Raw genomic sequence first — 16,428 nt, forward strand, 5'->3', positions numbered from 1 at the left:
TTGACTTAAGTAGAGTGCATGGCACTTATGATGGGTCAATGGCTATTGTGGCATTTTCTGTTCTAAAGAAAAATAAACTTGAGGAGATTTCAGTAACATTAGTAAAGCTGTATGTTCAACCTAATACTTGGTGTTTCTTTTCTTTTCCTACATTTATAATAAGTAGGCTGATAAGTTATCCAAACATATCTAAAGATATTTCAATAAAATCCCAAACAAATATGAATACATGGGTCACTTGTGCTGTAGTTCAATCTATAATCTCGTGGCTAAACAAAGTCTTCAAAAATATTCTCAAACTAATTCTAAATAAAGTTCATGAGAGTTATATCTGTATAATTCTTCTAAGGTCAGGATAAAAGCATTTGTTCCCAACACTTAAAATCAATAGGCTCTGTTGAATTCATGGATCAAGGATTTTATGTCTTCATATTTATATCCCAAAATTTTATCGATACGACTTTCACCAAAACACTGTTCTTATTGAACTTGTTTATGTCCTTTTAATTTTCATATCCAAATAGTATATTTCCTTCAATACCTTCTTGCAAATTCTATCCTTTCTTTACTTCTGTAAATCTGTTTTTATTACATTTTTGTTTCCTTATTTATCTCTTTCTTCGAAATTGTTCACACTGTTGCTCACATTGCTCACACTTGTGTCAGAACTTTCCTTTACCTTTTCCTTTTAATAATTCACCCGATTTTATTACTGTTTTTCACATTCATGGTGGTGGATATTTTCGTGATGTCAAAACAGACCTATCTTTCCATCTGTTTAATAAAAAACTTTAGAACTATCAGAGGGTTTTTCCCCCTGCGTCCATCAGTTGCACATGTAGTCCTTATCACCAAAAATATCACTCACACAGTTGCCTGGCCAGAGATGTAGAAGCCCTTTAGATTTCTCCTTACCCTTTTATTCCCGTACTTTAGGTCAGATGTATGATGAAGGTTTTCTCAATTTCTCTCACTAATATGATTTCTATGTATTCCTTTTTATGCCCCTGACACAAGCCTGTTTCAAGTACTAATCACTGGTCACCTAGTCCTAAAACAACTATTTACAAAGTATGCTTTTTCCCCATAGTATTTTCATATTGGTCCTCTCCATCACCAAATTATTCTCCTTGTAAGCACACAGAGTGAAGAGTTCAGACACAAATTCTAGTATCATTATTTACTCAGTATTGACTGTTGGCCTTACATTTCTCATCTGTAAATGGGTGTAATCTACCAGAAATATTGAAGAATATATTTGTTGACTTCTAGAGCAAGAAAAAAGAAAAGTGAAGAGTCCTTACATTTTCCACCTTAGCTTACAAATAAGGAAAGAGTCAAATTCAGTTTCCTGTATAAAGTCACAAATTGTTTCATGCAGAAATAAAAATACATTTTAGCTCCTGGCTCTAAGAACTGTGTCCTTTTAAGGCAACTACAGATATGTACGTGTTATTAGGTAAATTATGTCATGTGTATACAGCTGTATTGAACATTCTCTCAATATATCATTAGAAAACATTGGTTATTGAATAGTATCTATATGAGAATGTTATTTGAACTAATCACAATAAGTTGAAAACTACATCTTAGTCCATCAAAATCTGGAAATAAATAATTTTGTTTATAAGAAAAAAATACCACCAAGAAAAGTGAGTATATATTAGAGAGACTGCAGGAATAACATTAGAGTTTTTACTGTCTCTACCTGTTTATGTGATTGTATTTCTTGATATTGAAACTCTCCTCTTGTTATTCTTGATGTATATAATACAATGCTGTCTAATACTATGTACACAATGTGGGAAATAAAGCTTCAAATATATCTAAACATTTTTCCTTTTCCATTATAACGTCATTATCAGGGTACACTGTGGTCATCCACACCTAACTTGCCAGTTTCCGCTATGGCTTCCTTAATACTCCGCCAAACATCAGCAATGCAAGGTCATGTACTCTTTCTTTGCCTTGTCATTTACATCCAGAATGGTCACAATACAAAGGAAAAAAAAGGAGCAGCCCCAAGATTTGAACTCAGGTCCTAGGATCCAAGGGTTGACTGTGGCAGAGGTGCCAAGACCTGAGAGCAAGCCCTGTGCTCAGCTAACAATAATAATAATAATAATAATAATAATAATAATAATAATAATAATAATAATAATAATAATAATAATAATGCCCTGGTTTGGAATTTGCACTATTTTTCTGGCAGGCCTTGTATTTGAACTCAGGGTCTGGATAACTTTGTGGCACTGTGGATGAAGGGGAAAGGCTCACCATTCTTGAAGACAAGAAATTCAGACAAGTTCCCAGAGCATGAAATGAAGCCCCAGCACTGGAAAAGATAATATTAATATATAAGATCTATTTACATACATGGGTTTAGTGCAGATGATGTTTATTACCCTTATTTATTTAGTATTATTACACATATAACAGTTCTTTTATTACATCATATCACATAGGATATATTTGCATATGGATTATGCATCATACTGAGACCCAGAACTTTCACAGAAAAGGAAAAAAAAGTGTCAAAATTGACTTCTTACTCCACGAATAAATTTTTGGACATGCTGAGATTTAAACTTATAGCCTACAATGGCCAATCCTTAAATGGGGTCACAGTCTTAGCACAGAAGCCTCTAGCAACCTGAGCTGCCAGAAAGTTTTGAGGACCTGTGATCAAGCCACAGGAGTACCCAATATAGATAGATAGATAGATAGATAGATAGATAGATAGATAGATAGATAGATAGATAGATAGATAGATAGATAGATAGACATCTAGATATATATACAGAGAGAGGGGGAATGTGAGATTATTAAATTATATATAATAACCAATTATTAATTTTCAAATTATGCCTCCATTTAATGAAGTATCATGTTTGAATACTTATAAAAGCATTAATTAAAAATTAGTCAATAACCATCTATTAGGGGAATCATACCATGGTGCTAGAATGGAAGATATAAATCCAATAATTTTTATGTGGCATTGTAAAATAGAATCATGAATTAATTGCAAATTTAATTATTACTTTTATAGCATTCCATTAGCATTCACATGAATAGGAATGAGTTTGTCAGGATCACCTTCAATTTGTGGGTGGCAGTCTTGGCATTCGAACTCCAGGCTTGGGCAGTTTACATATAATGCAAGCCATTGGAATGACAGTGTGAAAATTTCAGATTGTTATGATTACAAAAAAGAACAAGAAGAAAAGAAACCCAGGAGCCATTGGCTCCTGCCTGTAATCCTAACTTGTCAGGAGGCTGAGATATAGAGAAGGCCAATTTGAATTCAACCAGGACAGGAAAGTCCAAGACATATTTCGAAGAGATCACAGAAAAAAAAAAAACGAACATGAATTAGGCTGTGGCTCAAGGGCCGAGCACTACCTTTGAGCAAAGGAGCTCAGGGACAGGGTCTAGGCTCATAGTACAAACCGGGAACTTTCCCCACCCCAAAAATAGAGGCAATAACTCCATGTCTCTGTGTATGGATGGATGATGGATGGATGAAAGGCATTCAGCAGGTTGCCCATGCCCAACTCTCCAACCTGGGCAAGCGAGGACAAGCCTTGAATTGTACTAAGTCTGAGCTGGAAGCGTGAACATAGCATCCTTTTCTGCCATTTAATAAATGAAGCCTGATGGGACACCTAGCAGCCAGCCACTGCTTCCAGGGAGACCACAGTACCTATACGGTAGGAATTGTCAAAGTTTCTGGCTCCATATTCTCTATGCCTCTGTAGAATGTGAGACTAGACCTCTGGGGCATGGTGGCAATTACTCATTTATCATTCCTCATTTCTGAGTCACTGGCTGGTCCCAAATCTTGGCAAAGATAAGAAATAGTCAGCAATATCTTTGCCGAAAGGGGTATGCCAATCAATCTCACCCTCATAAATCCTATTACAAATGAGTCTTGGTATGTGAATGTGGCTTAGTGGTAGAGTGCTTACCTAGCATGCACTAAGCCCTGAGTTTGATTGCTCAGTAGCACACAAACAGAAAAAGCCAAAAGTGGCACTGTGGCTTGTGATAGAATGCTAGCCTTGAGCAAAAGAAGCTCAGAAACATGCCCTGAACCTGAGTTCAAGCCCAAAGACTGGCCAAAAAGTGAGCCTGGTGAGACATATTCTTCTGGGATTCAGAGGAGGACCGAGGTTATAGGTAAGAGGTAGGGTAGATGGCAGATGCAGGTGGCTCACCCCTGTAAGCTACCCAGGAGGCTGAGATCTGAGGATCCCAATTGCAAGCAAGAAAGTCTATATGAGACATTTTTCTCCAATTAAGCATCCAAAAAGCCAGAAGTAGAGTTGTGGCCCAAGTAGTAGAGTGCTAGCATTGAGCACAAAAGCTCAGGGATAGGATAGCATGCAGGCCATGAATTAAAACCCCAGGACTGGCATGCTCATGCACACACACACACACACACACACACACACACACACACACACACAAACACACACACACCAACAGAGCATTTGCCAGTCATCCTGCAAATGTTCCATCTCTATCAACTCAATATTAAAAAGAAGAGGGAGAAGGGAAGGAAAGACTTGCTCCATGAGGTGATATAACCAGTGCCAAAATTCCACAGGAGTTCTAAGATGTGGATTCAGGAGAGAAGGTCTCAGGCAGAAGGTCCAACATGGGCAAAGGTCCTGAGGTGTGGTGTAGAGCAGATGGTGTGGGTGGGATGAAGGTTCTGTGGCTTCAGACAAGTCTGGGAGGACATTCAAGGCTGGGTCAAGGTTTGTACTTGAGTCACAGGTAGGGTACACGGTCGGGTCTCAGACTGGAGCCCAGGGGGAAGATTAGCTTGCTTTTTACCAGGTACCCCAGCCATTTCCTGTGGCTGGAAGTTTATTTTTCACAGCTCCTGACCCTCAGACCTCCTTTGCATGGAGGAGTCAAGGCAAACGCAGGGAAGAAAGCTTACTTAAGAAAAGCTTCTAGCCCAATGCCAGTGGTGGCTCAACTCCTGTAAACCCTAGCTACTCAGGAGACTGAGAAAGAGATTGTGTGAGTCAAGCCAGCTAAGGGGAAGAAAGTTAGTGAGGCTCTTCTTGCTAATTAATTACCAAAAGCCAGAAATGGAGTTGTGGCTCAAGTGGTACAGTGCTAACCTTGAGGGAAAATGTTAAGAGGCCAGAGCCCAGGCCATGAGTTAAAGCCCGCATACTGGCACAGATAAAATAAAGAAAAGCTTTCAGGAGCTCCTAGTCTATTGTGGTGAAAGGCCAGATCAGCCGGGCACCGGTGGCTCACACCTGTCCTCCTCCCTCCTCAGGAGGCTGAGATGTAAGGATCACTGTTCAAAGCCAGCCCAATTAGGAATCCTGGAGACTCTGATCTCCAAGGAACCTCCAGAAAACTGGAAGTGGCTCTGTATCTCAAGTGATAAGCTGAAGAGCTTGGGTACAGCGCCCAGACCCAGAGTTCAAGCCCCATGACCAACACCTGGCCTGCTTGGACCTCCCTCTATTGCTCTAGGCAGATTAATTTCCAGTGGGCCACTGAGTATCTCCCAATGTCTAGGTGTCCTACAAGTCTTGAGAGCAGCCTGTTTGGAGGCCATTACCTATAGAACAAGCGACAGTACCAGAGAAGGGATGAGCCTTGGGGCATGGAGATAATCAGAATGGCATCTTTCGTGGGTGTAATGTATATCTGAGCAGTAAATTGACATCTCAGACCACGGTTCTGGGCCAGGAGGGGCAGAAGCTGCAAGATATCATACCAGGTAATGCCCACTCATGTGGGTATCACAAGAGTGTGAATTTGTCTCATGAATTCACAGCCACCTGGTTGCTGCTTGTAGCAGACACTGTCCCTGGAGTCCCAGGGCTCAGAGGCATGCTTTCCTCACCTCACCAGTGCTCAGGGACAGATGAAGGTCTGCAATCGTGGGCCGACTACAAACGAGCATCTGTACTGTCCTTCCCCTGGTCCTGTGGCCCTGTACATGGATGTATCTCTTGAGAGTTTACTGTGACTATGCCTCAGGACTGCCCCCAGTTCTAGTTCAGCTCATCATAACCACCTTCCTGTGTGTATTGTGTTGTGTGTGTGTGTGTGTGTGTGTGTGTGTATCTGTGAGTGTGCGCATAAGCAACTTGGGACTAGGGCTTGATCTCAGGGCCTGGGCTCTGTCCCTTACTTTTTTCATTCAGGGCTAGCACTCTACCAGTTAAGCCACAGCTTTTCTTCCAGCTTTCAGGTGGTTATTTGCAGAAGAGCGTCTCACAGACTTTTCTAGCTGGGCTCCCTCGGAATGGCAATCCTCATATCTCAGACTCCTGAGGAGCTAGGAATATGAGAGCATGAGCTATTACCATATGGCCACAGTTTCTTTCTTGGCTAAAACAGACTACCTCTCTCCAGCTGAGCACCCATCTACAGCTACACCTCCTAACCCTGGCTTCAGATGAAACATAACCTCCTCCCCTGAGGAAAACGAAATGAGATCAGGTTTGAGCTTTATGTTCTTCACACAGTCAGGGGCTGCTGGGAGCTGATGTGGAGGTCAGAGATCTAGGCCAGGGCAAGAAGACAGCTGTTATAACAGAAGAGATTATGAAAACACAGCCTTGCAGCTGGGTTCCAGTGGCTCATGCCTATAATCCTAGCTACTCAAGGCTGAGACCTGAGGATCCATCAAGATTCAAAGGTAGCCTGGGCAGACTCTTATCTCCAATGAATCACCAAAAAGATGGGTAGCAGAGCTACTGTAGTTCAAGTAGTACTGCAGCAACCTTGTGCAAACAAGCTAAAGTATACCACAGAGGCTCTGAGTTCAAGCCCTGGTACACAAAACACACACACACACACACACACACACACACACACACACACACACACACACACACACATCCTTAGCAGGTGCCAGTGGCTCATACCAGCAATCCAAGATACTCAAATGGCTGAGCTCTTAGGGCAGCAACTTGAAGCCAACCCAAGCAGGAAAATATGTGAGACACTTCTGTCTACTAAGATACTACAAAAGATGAAAGTTGAGCTGTGGTTCAAATGTTAGCATGTTAGCCTTGAACAAAGGAAGCTCAGGGACAGTGCCAAGGTCTGAGTTCCAGCTCTAAGACTTTTTTAAAAACACCCCGCACCCCAATAAGGCCATAAATCCAGATTTTGGTCATTCTAGATCTCACTTCCATAGCACAAGTGGCCGATACTGGGTTAAGAAGTGATCTTACACAAGGAGGACATAGCCAGGTCAAGGATAATGCCCCAGAACATTGAGGTACTGGCCAAACCAGTCTCTCATCCCCCAGTTGCCTTGCCCTACAGTTCAAAATCTGTGCCCCTGTATTCTGGATATCCAGAATTGTTTAGAAGGACCTGAGAGGCCCTGCTAGGGCCAGAAGATAGACTTGCCTACAACAAGACAATGACCAATACTTCCAAGCCACCTTGGCCTCACCTCTCATGTAGCCCCTGATCATCCTTGCTGGGTCAGCCATCAAGCTCGAGTTGGCCAGAGACACTGGCAACCAGCCTTCCTCCACTCCACTGCCAGCCTGCTGGGAGTAGGATATGCAGTCAGAGGCCCAACTGAAGAAAAGGACAGGACATCTCATGACGTCTGAACTTGCCCCCCAGAGGCAGGGGATAACATATGCTAGCTGGCCCTGCTGACCCAGAATCCTCTGGAAGTGGACAAAGATATGGACAGTCGAACTTGGGCCCCAAAGAAAAACTGGAATATTCAGGTCTCTGGCAATTTAGGACTCATTATAGATCCTGATATGGGGCTAAAGGCAAGGTTGCCATGGAGGAGGGGCATCATATGAGTTAGGAATAGACAGACAGGCACTCAGGAAGTGGACAGAGAAAGATGAGAGAAAAATACACACACATGCACACACAAACACACACACACACACACACACACACACACACACACACACACACACACACACACAGCGGGTAGCCCAAGGCCTCAGCAGTCCCTGAGCACATGAATATCCCAAACACAGAGAAGATGGTACTATTGTCCTCAGACCAAATGTGGACAAAACTCAGAGCCGCTCACACATCTGGAATGGCTCCTAACACAGCATAGCATTTCCTACTGTACACAATGCTGTGAAGAATACTCAGCCACCTTATTTTTGGTTGTCGGTCATAGGGTTTGAACTTTGGGCCTGTAAACAGTCCCTCAGCCGCTCAACTGAAGGTGTGCACTCTACCACTGGAGCCAGAGCACAACTTCTGGTTTTTCTGGTGGTTCACTGAAGATAGTCTCACAGCCTTTCTTGCCCAAGCTAACTTTGAACTGTGATCCTCAGATCTCAGCCTCCTGAGTAGATAGGATGACAGTTGTGAGCCACTGGCATCTCCCAGATTCAGCTACTTGCTCTACCACTTGAGCCATGGCCCACTTCCAGTTGGAGGTTGGAGATGAGACTCTCATGGGACTTTCCTGCCTTGGCTGGGAAATAAGATCCTCTGGATAGCAATCTCCCAAGTATCCAGGATGACAGGTATGAGCCACCAGCACAGGGCTTATGTTCTCTCATTCTTTAGAATTTCCACCTAGTCCTCCTCTAGATAGTACCACCTAGACACTTTTTAACCTCCCTCAGAGACAGCAAAGTGAGGCTCGGAATCTGGGTAGGACCATGGGCATTAAAGGGCTCCTTCATATCACTACCTCTCTCTAAGCTCCCATCTGCCTCCTCTGGATCGCCTGCTCATCTGGGGCAGGTCAGAGCCACTAGGAAATCTGGTGGATGCCCTGTATCCCCTGCACCTACCAACTGGTACCTGAGGATTTCTGGGGCCAGCTACTCCATATCCATGTGGAAGACATTAGGAGGGTTGCTGATAACCAGGTCCAGGGTTGCCCAGGGCAGGAGTGTCCAAATCCCATCTGTCAAAGGAGACACAAAGCATGGCTGGATCTACTGAGTTACAGGGCATGGCCATCCACCTGTCATCCAGGTCCTTTGGAGTGCTGTTATATGTTGACAGTCCTGGGGCTTGACCTTGGGGCCCAGGCGCTGTCCCAGAGCTACTTTTGCTAGAGGCAAGTTCTCTTCCACCTGAGCCATGGTGCCACTTCCAGCTATTTCTGTGTATGCAGGCTGCTAAGACACAGTCCAAACCCTGGATAGCTGTTCTTCTGTGACACGTTGGGCCTGTCTCGGGACAGACCTGCACATCTTTTTTTGGGGGGGGGGTCCGGTTGTGGGGCCTGAACTCTGGGTCTGGGCGTTGTCCCTCAGCTCCTCAACTCAAGGCTAGCGCTCTACCATATGAGCCACGGCGCCACTTCCGGCTTTTCCTTTTTGCTTATGTGGTGCTGAGGAATCGAATCCAGAGCCTCATGCATGCAAGGCAAGCACTCTACCACTGAGCCACCTTCCCAGCTCAATACCTGCACATCTTTACTGAGTTTTTCACCACTAGCTCTGGTTGTAAATGAACATGCTCAGCTATGTTGTCCTTTATCTACCTCTTCTTTGCTCTCTGTGCTTCCTGTCAGATCCTCCTTGTTAAGCAAGACCCCCTTTCAAGTGCTGCCTCTAAGAAGCCTGCTCCAATCACCCCGGCAGAGAGGGATCTTCTCTGCTCTGCAGGCTGCTGGCAGAGACCGGTACTGTATCACACTTCAGAAGAGAGCACTCAAGGCTCAGGCATTCTGGGGGCAACACATGGGACCATTTCTTTATGTGGGCTTGAACTGAGGATCTGGGAGCTGTCTCTCTGAGTTTTTGTGCTCAATGCTGGTGCTCTATCACTTGAGCCGCAGCTCCACTTCTAACTTTTTGGTGATTCCATGGAGAGTAGAGTCACACTGGCTTTCCAGCTTATGGCTGGCTTCGATCTTTGATCCTCAGATCTTTGTCTCCCGAGTAGCCAGGATGTCAGGTATGAACCTGAGCCAGAGATGACAGGCACCAGAGCCTTTCTTTTGAGCTTCTGTTTATCTCATGTCAACTAGCAAACCCTAGTTAAAATAGTCATTTTACAGGGGATCAAGTTCCTCTCGTAGGTCAGTTAGTCCAAGGAGATAAAGTGTCTTTGAAAAAGGCTACTCAGAGTTGGCCTAGATGAGTGTGTGTGTGAGAGTATGAATTTCAGGGATACTTACTGCCATGTCCGCAGTGCCTCATCCTCCCAGATGGGAAGGAATCCAGGATCCCTATCCCAAGGAGGGAAGGTAAGGGATGGTACTTAAGGTCATATCAAGAGGGATGATCTGATTTCTATCCTGTAGCTCAAGTCGGGGGAGAGAAAATAAGACAGAAGGAGAGGTTTAGAGGAACATCAAGGGAAGCCCCTTACCTTTGGATACAAGTACCAGAGAGAAGACTGAATCCATCCTTTTTTGGTAGTAACATAACAAGTGCCCACTATTCATTTATTTTATTTTTTGTGAGTCCTAGGGCTTGGATTCAGGGCCTCGGTGTCATCCCTGAGCTTCTTTTACTCAAGGCTGAGGCTCTACCACTTGAGCCACAGCTTCACATCTGACTTTTTTCTGGTGCGGGGGAGGTGGTTTGTGGGAGATAAGAATATCACAGACTCTCCTTCCTGGGCTGGCTCTGAGTCACAACCATTAGACCTCAGCCAGGATGAGCAAGAGCCACCAGCACCTGTTCACCACCATCCATTTATAATCCCCTAGGGCCAGTCCCAGGCCACCCCCACTGCACCCTCCATGTTGTGGGAAGCAGACATGGGTGGGTTTGATACTTCAACAGCCTACCTACCTTTGAACATTTTTCTGGGTCAGTCTGATAGTGGCTTCCTTCTTATCCACAGCAATGACTTGGCTCTGTCACAAAAACAAATGTCCCCCAGGAGGTGTCAGGCCTGAGGTCTTTCCTCTGTACACCACCCCCTCTCCCCAAAATGACACAAAGCGAAAGTAGACATAGAGTGAATTCATTTTCTTATAATCAGTGTCTGGCCTGATATGTGGTGGTGAGGATCAGAGGCCCGGGATAGAGCTGTGGGGTTGGACAACGTGTTGTCTCCTCATCCACTTTTCTTAGCAGAGAGTAGTGGAGAAGGACTCATCAGACAGACTGACAATGAATAACCATCATGGTCTAGCCCGGGCACAGAGGGGCTTACCTCAGGGAGCTAGTTCAACAGGCTGAGCAAGACAGCTCCTGACCCACAGCCCACCTCCAGAATGAGAGGGCCACCTTGGGTACCAGCCACATGGGGACACTAATCCACCTCCTGCAGCACCCATTCAACAAGTTCCTATGAGAGAGAGAGAGAGAGAGAGAGAGAGAGAGAGAGAGAGAGAGAGAGAGAGAGAGAGAGAGAGAGAGAGACAGAGACAGAGACAGAGACAGAGACAGAGACAGAGACAGAGACAGAGACAGAGACAGAGACAGAGACAGAGACAGAGACAGAGACAGAGACAAGAAGACAGACAGAGAGACAGAGGGAGACTCTTATCTCCAAAGAACCACCAGAAAACCGGGAGTGGTGCTGTGGTACAAGTGGTAGAATGCTAGACTTGATCTGAGGGGCTTGGAGATAGCACCCAGGCCCAGATTTCAAGCCCCATGACTGACAAGAAGTGGACTTCCTACCACAAGAAGTGGACTGATTATCACCCATAGTCTTAGGGAGCATGGCAGAGAAGTCCGGCCGAGCTTCCTGTAAGCTGGGGGCCATGAGTAGGCCATCCAGCTTCTCCATTCCTCATTTTCCCCAGATGCAAAACTGAACACAGTGAAGGATCCCTTTCCTCATGGGGATAGGGTAAGGATGAAAGAGAGCCATGTTTTGTTTCATAATCCCATACATGATAAATAACAGGCTCCATCTGAGCCTTTTCCAGCTATCTTCCTGTCATATGCTCACAGAATTCCCAAGAACCTTCTCTGACGACCACTCCCTCTATGCTGGTCCTGCCCAGAGATGCTCCTGTATTTATCCTTTGTTTCCTCACAACTTTCCTGTGAGGAGACTGAGGTCCGATGGTTCCAGACCCAACCCAGAGCTTCAACTTTGGTCAAGAATCGGCTGCCATGGACTAAGAGTTTGGGATAATCCATCTAAACCATTGACTGAGCATGGCGCAACATGTCTTCCATCCCAACTACAGATGACCACGCATGGTGGCCCATGCCTGTCACAGGAAGACCATGATCCACCCCAGCCTGAGTATATATTGAGTCTCTAAATGCCAAAGACAGAAAGATTTAGCTCCCATGGTAGAAGACCTGACTGGAAAACCTAGGTTTTGAGTTCAAACTCTAATGTACCAAAAAGAATCAGAGGTCTGGTGCCAGAGGCTCATGCCTATAATTCTAGCTACTCAGAAGGCTGAGATCTGGAGATCACAGGTCAAGATTTAAAATTAGGTTGGCCTCGCCCCTCAGATGTCATGATCAGAAGACCAGAGTCTGACGAATGCCAATACGCTCCATGCTAACAGGGCTTACATCCTTACTAAATGCTGGTCACATTCTCTGTCCCCCTGTGGAGCCACCCCCTGAGGGCCCCACCCCCAAGTCCTCCCAAGCTCCCTCTGCCACCACCAGGCCCAAGCGAGTAGACACTTCCAGGGCACAAAGATCCCTTGGTCTTATAATTTAATGGTGTTGAGTCCCCTTCAAGCATCTCACCCTTCCAGGCCCCCAGACTTCAGCCACAAAGCCCATGCAACCCCCCCTCCCAAGATAGTGTTTAGAAGTTACCAAAGGGCCCAGCGCTCCTTTTACAACCCACTTCTACACATATCACTCACACACAAACATACAAACACACACACACATACACACACACACATACACACACACACACACACATACACACACACAAGGCCGGCACAGGTGGCTCCTGTCTGTCATCCTAGTTACTCAGGAGGCTGAGGTCTGAGGATCACTTTTAAAAGCCAGCCCTTGCAGGAAAGTATGAGAGGCTTTTATATACAGTGAACTACCAAATAGCCACAGGGGGAGTTGTGGCTAAAGTGTCAGAGCACTAGCTTTGAGCACAAAAGGTCAGGAACACCACCTAGGCCTTGAGTTCTACTGTAGACAAAACATTGAGCCTCTCACATATCTGGAATGTCTCATAGACCAGCATGGCATTTCATACCATATACACAGCTATGCAGAAAACTTAGCCACCTATTTTTTGTTGTTGGTCATGGAGTTTGAACTCTGGGACAAGTCACTGTCCCTCAGCTTTTCAGCTAAAGGTGAGCACCCTCCCACTTAAGCCACAGCACCACTTCCTGTTCTTTGGTGGTCCATTGGACATCAAGTTTCACAGACTTTTCAGTCCTAGCTGGCTCTGAACCATTGTCTTCACATCTCAGCCTTCTGAGTAGCTAGGATTACAGCTGTGAGTCACTGGCGACTTCTGGTTTCAGCCACCTTCACATACCCAGAGGAAAACCATCTCATAAGGCCACAAACTTCTAGGAACCATTCACTTCAGAATTAGTCACCAAGCATCCAAACACATCCTTTATTGGAGAGAATACAGACACAGCAATCCCACCCCTGCAACCATTTACCCACTCCCTGCCTGCCACAAGCCACGTCCTGTTGAAGCTGTGTCTTCAAGCTAGGGTTAACTTGGGGAGTTCTTAGAAATGTCTGTACAGTGGGGCAAACACCTGGTCTCCTAACCACAGCAACCCCCTCTTCGTCCATCCCACACCTGGACCATCCTTTGCAGGCAAATATGTTTTACTTACTTTCTTTTTTCAGTTGTGGGGCTTGAACCCTAGGCCTCGGTGCTGTCCCTGAGCATTTCAGCTCAAGGTGAGCACTCTACTACTTAAGCCACAACACAACACCACTTCTGTTTTTCTGGCAGTTCGTTGGAGATAAGAGCTTCCGAGTTTTTCCAGCCCAGGCGGGTTTGACCCCTGATCCTCAGATCTCACCTCCTGGGTACCTAGGATGACAGTCATGAGCTAGTGCCACCTGGCCAAAGATACTTTTCCATGCCTGCCATCCTATCCCCTCAGGAGACTGAGATCTGAGGACTGCAGTTGGATGCCACCCTTGGCAACAAAGTCCATGAGAACTCTTTATCTCCAATTATAAACACCCAAACAAGTAGGAAGTGGAGCTGTGGCTCAAATGGTAGAGTGCTACCTTTCAGTATAAATGACAAGGGATAGGACTCAGTCCCTAGTTTCTAGCAAAGACCCACACAAGAAAGGGAAGCAGGTGGGCATATGCTAGGTGAAAGCTCACACATAATACTCAAGACTCTCAGAACAGACCCCATCCTGCTCTGATTCTCTAGATTCTATGTCCTACATCATGGTAATCTTAGATGGTACTTACCATGCACCATGTCAGGATGTTCAAGTACAATCGCATATTTGGGATCCCCTGGCCTTATCAAAGACTCAAGATTTCTCACTGTCCTGCCTCTACACTGGGTAGGGAGGTGAGTTCTAGTTATCCAAACACAGGATGTGGGAATGAAATGATTTCTCAGACAAGGGACGCAGACTCAAGGGCTCCAGGTCCCTCTCTCTCAGGAAGGAGAAAAGGGCTGATCTCTCCCAGGAATATTCCTTGGTTGTGAGTATCCTCAAAGAAACAACCCTGCTCAGAAACCAGTAGCTCTGGTTTTCCCACCAGCCTGTATCCAAACCGGCCCCACCTTCAGTCTGCCTTCTCTAAATCCCAGATCTGCCATCTAGACTAAAGGCTGAGCCTGCAAAGAGACCCATCTCTTCCTCTGAGAATGGCAATCACGGGGTTCTCGCGCCCCCTAGAGGAAGTCTGGGGAAACTAGGGTTCTTACTCCCACCCTCATTCCCTGGCTGTCCTCTGCTACTGGCCAGATTACTTCTGTCTCTGGTGGAGGAAAGAACAGGGCGGGGTGTCAACTTCAGATTGAGCCCTGGAAAGTCCCAGTCCCCAAGAATGTACTGCAAAGGCATCCTGCAGTGGATGATAGCCAGGTGGTAAATGGTGAACTCAATGTGCCAGGACTCATAATAGCAGTGTGGCTGGGTAAAAGGCTCTATCAATTTTGGTCTAGGATGTCAGGCAAAGTTATGGCTACAATGTCCTGACACTTCGAACCTGTGAACATCTTCCCTCTTTCTCTTCCTGCTTGTTCCTTGCTCCCCCCGAAACTCCCTCACAACAATACCTCCCTAGCCCTTGGACAGCTTGTTCTTATCTGACCAGAAAATAAACTCATTGGCACCAGGGATGATTGAAACCTGGTGACCTGCCCTGAGTCCTAGTGTCTACCTGAGGTTGCTTCCCTATGCAGTCGGCTACCACACAACTCCTGGATATCAGAAAGTTGCTAAGGTGTCAGTAGCTTGGTCCTACATACTGGCTTTAGGCTCTGAAATTGTCCCCACATAGATTGTGAATGGTTGGCTCCTTTGTTACAGGGACTCCAAACCAAGTCTCACATGTTCTCCCTTCTTCCTTCCTTTCCTCTTTTTCTCCAACCAGACTTCCCTCCTCTTTCTCTCTTTCCTTCCTTTCTTTAACTCCTGGATGTTGAACTCGGATCCTAGGTGCTGTCCATGAGCATTTTTACTGAAGGCCAACAGACTACGGATTGAGCTGTGGCTCCATTTCTGGGGTTTTCTTTTTGGTAGTTAGTTGGAGATAAGAGTTTTACAGGCTTTCCTGCTTGGGCGTCAAGCATCCATCCTCCCATCACAGCCTCCTATGTAGCCAGGATGACAGGCATAAAGCACCGGCATCCAGCTCAAACCAATGTTTCTTCATGTGCTGTAAATCCAGCACTGGAAACTCTCATTGTCTATGACCCCTCCAGAGCCTGGTGCACACTGTAACTCTTTGTGGATAAATAAATGAGCATCTGAATACAAAAATATTACAGAAAAGTCCCATCCCATTCAGGTAAGCATCCTGGTGGGTGGGGCAAAGCCTGATGTAGCTCTCCCACAGTTCTCCCTTCTCCCTCTTCCCACCCTCCTGTTGCCACAGAACTTAACTGTTTTGGCTTTGAAGACAGGATCCATGGTGTGCTTGCTGGATTCGGGGGCCTCTGGGATGCCTATCTTCTCAATGATCTCTGGCCAGCGGCTGACCGCTCGGTGGCACTCAATTCCCCACTCAGGAGTGAATGAGGTTGACATGAGCTGAAGGCCAGGCTCAATGGGTCTACTCTCCTACCCATGGGACCAGCCAGGATGGCCCACCACATCTGGCCCCCAAGTTTCATGTTGCAGAGAAAGGATCCTCGAGACATCTTGGGTTTCTGAATCTCCCAGAGTCCAGTGCAGGTGCTGAGAATCCTCTCTACTCACAGCTGGCTGGCTAGGGTTGGTGAGGTCACAATCTCTGCTTCCCATGACATCCTCAATGTTATGTCTAGGTCTCAGGACCCCTACCAAGAAGACCACCAAGAATCAGACTCTACAGCTGTTTTATTTAAACGGGCTGCAGCTCGGGC

This window comes from Dipodomys merriami, unplaced genomic scaffold (genome assembly GCF_024711535.1).
Source record: "Dipodomys merriami isolate MVZ:Mamm:240054 unplaced genomic scaffold, mDipMer1.0.p SCAF_334, whole genome shotgun sequence".
NCBI lineage: Eukaryota > Metazoa > Chordata > Mammalia > Rodentia > Heteromyidae > Dipodomys > Dipodomys merriami.